The sequence below is a fragment of the Entelurus aequoreus genome, linkage group LG07 (genome assembly GCF_033978785.1).
Source record: "Entelurus aequoreus isolate RoL-2023_Sb linkage group LG07, RoL_Eaeq_v1.1, whole genome shotgun sequence".
In the NCBI taxonomy this organism is placed as follows: Eukaryota; Metazoa; Chordata; class Actinopteri; order Syngnathiformes; family Syngnathidae; genus Entelurus; species Entelurus aequoreus.
In genome coordinates this window covers 19,701,541-19,712,853 of record NC_084737.1, presented here as the reverse complement: position 1 = coordinate 19,712,853, position 11,313 = coordinate 19,701,541, and positions in this window count along the sequence as shown.

Here is an 11,313-nt window from a genome sequence, read left to right as displayed (position 1 = left end):
TTTCATTTAACTAGTGTTGTACTTTGTGTGTCTACTTTACTTTCATTTTAACTAGTGTTGTACTTTGTGTGTCTACTTTACTTTCATTTTAACTAGTGTTGTACTTTGTGTGTCTACTTTACTTTAATTTTCACTAGTGTTGTACTTTGTGTGTCTACTTTACTTTCATTTTAACTAGTGTTGTTCTTTGTGTCTACTTTCATTTTAACAAGTGTTGTACTTTTTTTGTCTACTTTACTTGAATTTTAACTAGTGTTGTACTTTGTGTGTCTACTTTACTTTCATTTGAACTAGTGTTGTACTTTGTGTGTCCACTTAACTTTCATTTTAACTAGTGTTGTACTTTGTGTGTCTACTTTACTTTCATTTTAACCAGTGGTGTACTTTATGTGTCTACTTTACTTTCATTTTAACTAGTATTGTACTTTGTGTACTTTACTTTAATTTTAACTAGCTTTGTACTTCATGTGTCTACTTTACTTTCATTTGAACTAGTGTTGTACTTTGTGTCCTTTACTTTCATTTTAACTAGTGTTTTACTTTGTGTGTCTACTTTCATTTAACTAGTGTTGTGCTTTGTTTACTTTACTTTCATATTAACTAGTGTTGTACTTTGTGTACTTTACTTTCATTTTAACTAGTGTTGTACTTTGTGTGTCTACTTTCATTTAACTAGTGTTGTACTTTGTATACTTTACTTTCATATTAAATAGTGTTGTACTTTGTGTACTTTACTTTCATTTAAACTAGTGTTGTACTTTGTCTACTTTACTTTCATTTTAACTAGTGTTGTACTTTGTCTACTTTACTTTCATTTTAACTTTGTGTACTTTACTTTAATTTAACTAGTGATGTACTTTGTGTACTTTATTTTCATTTTAACTAGTGTTGTACTTTGTGTAGTTTACTTCCATTTGATCTGGTGTTTTACGTTCTCTACTTTACTTTAATTTTAACTAGTTTTGTACTTTATGTGTCTACTTACTTTCATTTTAACTAGTGTTGTACTTTGTGTGTCTACTTTAATTTTAACTAGTGTTTTAACTTGTCTACTTTACTTTAATTTTAACTAGTGTTGTACTTTGTGTGTCTACTTTAATTTTAACTAGTGTTTTAACTTTGTCTACTTTACTTTAATTTTAACTAGTGTTGTACTTTGTGTGTCTACTGTACTTTCATTTTAACTAGTGTTGTACTTTGTGTGTCTACTTTAATTTCATTTTAACTAGTGGTGTACTTTATGTGTCTACTTTACTTTCATTTTAACTAGTGTTGTATTTTGTGTACTCTACTTTCATTTTAACCAGTGGTGTACTTTATGTGTCTACTTTACTTTAATTTGAACTAGTGTTGTACTTTGTGTACTTTACTTTCATTTTAACTAGTGTTGTACTTTGTGCGTCTACTTTAATTTCATTTTAACTAGTGTTGTACTTTGTGCGTCTACTTTAATTTCATTTTAACTAGTGTTGTACTTTGTGTGTCTACTTTACTTTCATTTTAACTAGTGTTGTACTTTGTTTATACTTTATTTTTAACTAGTGTTTTAACTTTGTCTACTTTACTTTAATTTTAACTGGTGTTGTATTTTGTGTGTCTACTTTACTTTCATTTTAACTAGTGTTGTACTTTGTGTGTCTAATTTAATTTCATTTTAACTAGTGTTGTACTTTATGTGTCTACTTTACTTTCATTTTAACTAGTGTTGTACTTTGTGTACTTTACTTTCAATTTAACTAGTGTTGTACTTTGTCTACTTTACTTTTATTGTACCTAGTGTTGTACTTTGTGTACTTTACTTTCATTGTAACTTTGTGTACTTTACTTTAATTTAACTAGTGATGTACTTTGTGTACTTTATTTTCATTTTAACTAGTGTTGTACTTTGTCTACTTTACTTTCATTTTAACTAGTGTTGTACTTTGTCTACTTTACTTTCATTTTAACTTTGTGTACTTTACTTTAATTTAACTAGTGATGTACTTTGTGTACTTTATTTTCATTTTAACTAGTGTTGTACTTTGTGTAGTTTACTTTCATGTGATCTGGTGTTTTACGTTCTCTACTTTACTTTAATTTTAACTAATTTTTTACTTTATGTGTCTAGTTACTTTCATTTTAACTAGTGTTGTACTTTGTGTGTCTACTTTAATTTTAACTAGTGTTTTAACTTGTCTACTTTACTTTAATTTTAACTAGTTGTATACTGTGTGTCTACTTTAAATTTAACTAGTGTTTTAACTTTGTCTACTTTACTTTCATTTTAACTAGTGTTGTACTTTGTGTGTCTACTTTAATTTCATTTTAACTAGTGGTGTACTTTATGTGTCTACTTTACTTTCATTTTAACCTAGTGTTGTATTTTGTGTACTTTACTTTCATTTTAACCAGTGGTGTACTTTAAGTGTCTACTTTACTTTAATTTGAACTAGTGTTGTACTTTGTGTACTTTACTTTCATTTGAACTAGTGTTGTACTTTGTGTACTTTACTTTCATTTTAACATGTGTTGTACTTTGTGTGTCTACTTTAATTTCATTTTAACTAGTGTTGTACTTTGTGTGTCTACTTTATTTTTAACTAGTGTTTTAACTTTGTCTACTTTACTTTAATTTTAACTAGTGTTGTATTTTGTGTGTCTACTTTACTTTCATTTTAACTAGTGTTGTACTTTGTGTGTCTACTTTAATTTCATTTTAACTAGTGTTGTACTTTATGTGTCTACTTTACTTTCATTTTAACTAGTGTTGTACTTTGTGTACTTTACTTTCAATTTAACTAGTGTTGTACTTTGTCTACTTTACTTTTATTGTACCTAGTGTTGTACTTTGTCTACTTTACTTTCATTGTAACTTTGTGTACTTTACTTTAATTTAACTAGTGATGTACTTTGTGTACTTTATTTTCATTTTAACTAGTGTTGTACTTTGTGTACTTTACTTTCATTTTAACTAGTGTTGTACTTTGTGTAGTTTACTTTCGTTTGAACTGGTGTTTTACGTTCTCTACGTTACTTTAATTTTAACTAGTGTTGTACTTTATGTGTCTACTTTACTTTCATTTTAACTAGTGTTGTACTTTGTGTGTCTACTTTACTTTCATTTTAACTAGTGTTGTACTTAGTGTGTCCACTTTATTTTAATGAGTGTTTTAACTATGTTTACTTTACTTTAATTTTAACTAGTGTTGTATTTTGTGTGTCTACTTTACTTTCATTTTAACTAGTGTTGTACTTTGTGTTCTTTACTTTCATTTTAATTACTGTTGTACTTTGTGTACTTTACTTTCAATTGAACTAGTATTGTACTTTGCCTACTTTACTTTCATTTAAATGAGTGTTGTACTTTGTGTACTTTACTTTCATTTTAACTAGTGTTGTACTTTATCTACTTTACTTTCATTTTAACTGGAGTAGTACTTCCGTGTACTTTACTTTCAATTTAACTAGTGTTGTAGTTTATGTGTCTACTTTACTTTCATTTTAACCAGTGGTGTACTTTATGTCTACTTTACTTTCCTTTTAACTAGTGTTGTACTTTGTGTACTTTACTTTCATTTGAACGAGTGTTGTACTTTATGTGTCTACTTTACTTTAATTTTAACCAGTGGTGTACTTCATTTGTCTACTTTACTTTCATTTTCACTAGGGATGTCCGATAATGGCTTTTTGCCGATATCCGATATTCCGATATTGTTCAACTCTTAATTACAGATACCGATATCAACCGATACCGATATATACATTCATGGAATTAGACTTAGACTTAGACTTCCTTTTTATTGTCATTCAAATTTGAACTTTACAGTACAGATAAGAACAACATTTCGTTACATTAGCTCATGGTAGTGCAGGATAAAAAAGCAATAAGGTGCATATGTAAATAAATAAATAGGTTACTGTACAGATAAATATATTGCACTCTTTCACATGCGTCCACGTTTATGGATGTATGTTATATTGTCTTTTTTATTCCAGCGAGTTAATCCATTTTGGGGGGAGTTGAGGGGATAATTTAATGATGATGCGTTCAAGAGCCTTATGGCCTGAGGGAAGAAGCTGTTTCAGAACCTGGAGGTTCTGCTATGGAGAATGTGTTAAGTAAATAAATTAAACACATTATTATGCCTAATTTGGACAACCAGTTATGGTGAAGATAAGGTCATTTTTAAAAATAATAATAAAATAACATAAATAAATGAAAAACCTTTTCTTGAATAAAAAAAGAAAGTAAAACAATATAAAAACAGTTACATAGAAACTAGTAATTAATGAAAATGAGTAAAATTAACTGTTAAAGGTTAGTACTATTAGTGGACCAGCAGCACGCACAATCATGTGTGCTTACGGACTGTATCCCTTGCAGACTGTATTGTTATATATTGATATATAACGTGGGAACCAGAATATTAATAACAGAAAGAAACAACCCTTTTGTGTGAATGAGTGTAAATGGGGGAGGGAGGTTTTTTGGGTTGGTGCACTAATTGTAAGTGTATCTTGTGTTTTTTATGTTGATTTAGTAAAAATATTTTAAAAACCACACAAAAAAACGATATCCATAATTTAAAAAAAAACGATACCGATAATTCCGGATATTACATTTTAAAGCATTTATCGGCCAATAATATCGGCCTGCCGATATTATCGGACATCTCTAATTTTAACTAGTGTTATGCTTTGTGTACTTTACTTTCATTTTAACTAGTGTTGTACTTTGTGTACTTTACTTTCATTTCAACTAGTGTTGTACTTTGTGTGTCTACTTTACTTTCATTTTAACTAATGTTGTACTTTGTGTACTTTACTTTCAATTTAACTAGTGTTCTACTTTACTTTTATTGTCCTAAGTGTTGTACTTTATCTACTTTACTTTCATTGTAACTTTGTGTACTTTACTTTCAATTTAACTAGTGTTCTACTTTACTTTTATTGTACCTAGTGTTTTACTCTGTCTACTTTACTTTCATTGTAACTGTGTGTACTTTACTTTAATTTAACTAGTGATGTACTTTGTGTACTTTATTTTCATTTCAACTAGTGTTGTCCTTTGTGTACTTTACTTTCATTTTAACTAGTGTTGTACTTTGTGTAGTTTACTTTCATTTGAATTGGTGTTTTACGTTCTCTACTTTACTTTAATTTTAACTAGTGTTGTATTTTGTGTGTCTACGTTACTTTCATTTTAACTAGTGTTGTACTTTGTGTGTCTACTTTACTTTCATTTTAACTAGTGTTGTACTTTGTGTGTCTACTTTACTTTCATTTTAACTAGTGTTGTACTTTGTGTGTCTACTTTACTTTCATTTTAACTAGTGTTGTACTTTGTGTGTCTACTTTAATTTTAACTAGTGTTGTATTTTGTGTGTCTACTTTACTTTCATTTTAACTAGTGTTGTATTTTGTGTGTCTACTTTACTTTCATTAAAACTAGTGTTGTACTTTGAGTGTCTACTGTACTTTCATTTTAACTAGTGTTGTACTTTGTGTGTCTACTATAATTTTATTTTAACTAGTGTTGTACTTTATGTGTCTACTTTACTTTCATTTTAACCAGTGGTGTACTTTATGTGTCTACTTTACTTTCATTTTAACTAGTGTTGTACTTTGTGTACTTTACTTGAATTTTAACTAGTGTTGTACTTTATGTGTCTACTTTAATTTCATTTTAACCAGTGGTGTACTTTATGTCTACTTTACTTTCATTTTAACTAGTGTTGTACTTTGTGTGTCTACTTTAATTTCATTTTAACTAGTGTTGTACTTTGTGTGTCTACTTTACTTTCATTTTAACCAGTAGTGTACTTTATGTGTCTACTTTACTTTCATTTGAACTAGTGTTGTACTTTGTGTACTTTACTTTCATTTTAACTAGCTTTGTACTTCATGTGTCTACTTTACTTTCATTTGAACTAGTGTTGTACTTTGTGTACTTTACTTTCATTTTAACTAGCTTTGTACTTCATGTGTCTACTTTACTTTCATTTGAACTAGTGTTGTACTTTGTGTTCTTTACTTTCAATTGAACTAGTATAGTACATTGCCTACTTTACTTTCATTTCAACAAGTGTTTTACTTTGTGTACTTTACTTTCATTTTAACTAGTGTTGTACTTTGTCTACTTTACTTTCATTTTAACTAGAGCTGTACTTTCGTGTACTTTACTTTCATTTTAAGTAGTTCTGTACTTTGTGTACTTTTTTTTCATTTTAATTAGTGTTGAACTTTGTGTACTTTACTTTCATTGTAACTAGTGTTGTACTTTGCTTACTTTACTTTCATTTATAAATTGAACGAGTGTTGTACTTTGTGTACTTTACTCTCATTTAAACTAGTGTTGTACTTTGTGTACTTTACTTTTATATTAACTAGTGTTGTATTTTGTGTACTTTTTCCATTTTAACTACTGTTGTTTTTTGTGTACTTTACTTTCATTTTAACTAGTGTTCTTTATGTGTCTACTTTCATTTTAACTAGTGTTGTACTTTGTGTGTCTATTTTACTTTCATTTTAACTAGTGTTGTACTTTGTGTGTCTACTTTACTTTCATTTTAACTAGTACTGTACTTTGTGTCTACTTTACTTTCATTTTAACCAGTGTTGTACTTTATGTGTACTTTACTTTCATTTTAACTAGTGTTGTACTTTGTGTGTCTACTTTAATTTCATTTTAACTAGCATTGTATTTTGTGTGTCTACTTTACTTTCATTTTAACCAGTGGTGTACTTTGTGTGTCTACTGTACTTTCATTTTAACCAGTAGTGTACTTTATGTGTCTACTTTACTTTCATTTTAACTAGTGTTGTACTTTGTGTACTTTACTTTCATTTTAACCATCTTTGTACTTCATGTGTGTACTTTACTTTCATTTGAACTAGTGTTGTACTTTGTGTTCTTTACTTTCATTTTAATTAGTTTTGTACTTTGTGTACTTTACTCTCAATTGAACTAGTATTGTACTTTGCCTACTTTACTTTCATTTCAACGAGTGTTGTACTTTGTGTACTTTACTTTCATTTTAACTAGTGTTGTACTTTGTCTACTTTACTTTCATTTTAACTAGTGTTGTACTTTGTCTACTTTACTTTCATTGTAACTAGAGCTGTACTTTCGTGTACTTTACTTTAGTTTTAACTAGTTCTGTACTTTGTGTACTTTTTTTCATTTTAATTAGTGTTGAACTTTGTGTACTTTACTTTCATATTAACTAGTGTTGTACTTTGTCTACTTTACTTTCATTTGAACGAGTGTTGTACTTTGTGTACTTTACTTTCTTTTCAACTAGTGTTGTACTTTGTGTACTTTACTTTCATATTAACTAGTGTTGTATTTTGTGTACTTTACTTTCATTTTAACTACTGTTGTTTTTTGTGTACTTTACTTTCATTTTAACTAGTGTTGTACTTTGTGTGTTTATTTTACTTTAATTTTAACTAGTGTTGTACTTTGTGTGTCTACTTTACTTTCATTTTAACTAGTGTTGTACATTGTGTCTACTTTACTTTCATTTTAACCAGTGTTGTACTTTATGTGTCCACTTTACTTTCATTTTAACTAGTGTTGTACTTTGTGTGTCTACTTTACTTGAATTTTAACTAGTGTTGTCCTTTGTGTGTCTACTTTACTTGAATTTTAACTAGTGTTGTACTTTATGTGTCTACTGTACTTTCATTTAAACCAGTGGTGTACTTAATGTGTCTACTTTACTTTCAATTTAACAAGTGTTGTACTTTGTGTGTCTACTTTACTTTCATTTGAACTAGTGTTGTACTTTGTGTACTTTACTCTCATTTTATCTAGTGTTGTACTTTTTGATGTACTTCGTGTGTTTTGAGATATTTACGGAACTAAAGAAAGAAATCATCAAAAAGATGACAGAGCGTGTAACTAGCTAACTTGGTGACACAGTTACTGTAGCACTGCTAGCCTGCACCATACTGAAAGCACAATGAGTCCATAACGCCAGCCGAGGGCCTTAAAATAATACTGAAACATGTATCCATGAAAATATGGAGAAGCTGCTGATGGTGTGTTTGACAGAGAAGCAGTTGGATGAAGAAGTCCACTCTCTGAGGTAAATACTGTACGTTATTATTACATTACCTCATAAAACTACTGTACTTGTTGGTACTGCATTCTGTTGTATTGTTTTATACAATATTTATTATCTAAACTTTTGTTTTTATTTTTAATGTTACATTCAAATTGTGATGTTTTGCACAGATTTAATGGATTTTAATTCATTTCAATGGCGACATTGATTTGAGATACAAGTGCTTCGAGTTAAGAGCTGCTTCATAAAAACCAATTCAACTCGTAAGTTGAGGTACTACTGTACTTAGTCAAAGGTATACACATTATTTTTACAGTAAATAATTTGTATTTACAACTTTATGTCTCAGAATTTAGAATATAATCTGATAATTTTGCATAATTATATTTTTATCTCATAATTATGACTCTTTATCTCATGATTTTCACTTTCTTACAGCATAAATATGACTTTCTATCTCATGAATTTCACTATTTATTTAATAATTACCACTTTTAATCTCTTTTTATCTCATAATTTCGATTTTTTTTTTTATCTCAGTCTGGACTTTTTATTGCAATTTTGACTTTCTTATTTAATAATTTTGACTTTTTATCGCATAATCGTCACTTTTTATCTGGTAATTGTCACTTTTTATTGCATAATTGTCACTTTTTATCTGATCATTTCAACTTTCTTATCTCGTAAATTCGACTTTTTATTTCATATTCATGACTTTCAATCTCATAATTTCGACTTTTTATTTCATAGTCAGGACATTTTAGTCGACATTTTGACTTTCTAATCTTTTACTTTTGAATATATTTGATTTTTAATCTCATAACTATGACTTTTTAACTCATAATTTCGAATGTTTTTCAATCTCATACTGTAGTTCTGACTTTTTTGTAATTTGTTATCTCATAAATGTCTACCTTTTAATCAGGATTATAACTTTTATCTAATAATTTTGACCTTTCTTTGCATAATAATTACTTTTTGTCTAATAATTTGGTCTTTCTTACCTCATATATTATGACTTTTTATTTGATAATGTCGACTTTTTATCTCTTGATTATGACCTTTTATCTCATATTTAGGATTTCTTTTATTTCATAATTACATAATTTGACTTTATCTCAAAATTTTGAATATTTCATCACATGATTATAACTTTTTATTTCATAATTTGGACTTTTTATTACAATTTCGACTTTTTTTCTCATGAGTCTGACTTTCTATCTGATAATTTAGACTTTTTATGGTACGATCATCACTATTTATCTGATAATTTCTACTTTCTTATCTAATAAATGTGACTTTTTATTTCATAATTACGATTTTTAATCTCATAACTAAGGCTTTTTATATCATAATTTCGATTTTATTTTTTTTATCTCATAGTCAGGACTTTTTAGTGGCTATTTTGACTTTCTTATCTCTTGATTCTGACTTTTTTCAGAAAATTTTGGTTTTTATCTCATTATTTCGATTTTTAGTTATGACTTTTTATTATAATAATGACTTTCTTATCTCATCATTTCGACTTTTTAATCACATGATTATAACTTTTTATTTAATAATTTGGACTTTTTTTTCCGGCACGATAATGACTTTTTGTCTAATAATTTGGACTTTCTTACCTCATATATTATGACTTTTTATTTGGTCATTTCGACTTTTTTTTTCTTGATTAAGACTTTTTATCTCAAAATTATGATTTATTTATTTATTATTTCATAGTTACAACTTTGTTTCTCATAATTATGACTTCACCTCAACATTTCGAATTTTTATCTTGTTATTATGACTTTTTATTTCATGATTTTCACTTTCATTCAACATAAATATGACATTCTATCTCATGAATTCGACTTTTTATTTCATAATTATCACTTTTAATCTCTTTTTATCTCATAATTTCGATTTTTTTTTATCTCATAGTCAGGAGTTTTTATTGCAATTTCTACTTTATATCTCATAATTTCGACTTTTTATCTCATGAGTCTGAATTTTTATCTAATAGATTAGACCTTTTATCGCAAAATCATTACTTTTTATCTGATAATTTCGATTTTCTTATCTCATAAATTCAACTTTTTATGTCATATTTATGACTTTTAATGTCATAATTTCGATTTTTTTTTTATCTCATATTCAGGAAATTTTAGATTCTGAATATATTTGATTTTAATCTCATAACAATGACTTTTTAACTCATAATTTCGAATCTCATACTGCAGTTATGACGTTTTTGTAATTTGTTATCTCATAATTTAATTTTTTAAATCCTGATTATAACTTTTTATCGAATAATTTTGACTTTTTTCGCATAATATTGCCTTTTTGTCTAATAATTTGGACTTTCTTACCTCACATATGACGTTTAATTTGATAATTTTTACTTTTTATCTCTTGATTATGACTTTTTATCTCATAATTATGATTTTTTTTTAATGTCATAGTTACAACTTTGTTCCTCATAATTATGACTTTAGCTCAACATTTTAAATTTTTTATCTCGTGGTTATAACGTTTTATCTAATAATTTTTACTTTTTTCACATAATATTGACTTTTTGTCTAATAATTTTGACTTTCTTACCTCATATATTATGACTTTTTATTTGATAATTTCGACTTTTTATCTCATGAGTCTGATTTTCTTATTTCATAAATTGGACTTTTTATTTCATAATTATGACTTTATCTCAAAATTTCGAATTTTTTATCACATGATTGTAATTTTGACTTTTTTTTTCGCATAATAATGACTTTTTGTCTAATAATTTGAACTTTTTTATGTCATATAATATGACTTTTTATTTGATAATTTCGACTTTCTTATCTTATAAATTCGACTTTTTATTTCATATTATGACCTCAATCTCATAATTTCGACTTTTTATTTCATGGTCAGGACATTTTAGTCGACATTTTGACTTTCTAATCTCTTGATTCTGAATATATTAGATTTGTAATCTAATAATTTCCAAAAAAAATTCAATCTCATACTATAGTTATGACTTTTTTAAAATTTATTATCTCATAATTTCAACTTTTTAATCACGATTATACATTTTTATCTAAGAATTTGGACATTTTTTTGCATAATATGCCTTTTTTTATTTTGACTTTCTTACCTCATATATTATGACTTTTTAATTGATAATTTCGACTTTTTATCTCTTGATTATGACCTTTTTTTCATATTTACAATTTATTGTATTTCATAATTACTCATAGCTCGACTTTATCTCAACATTTCGAATATTTAATCACAT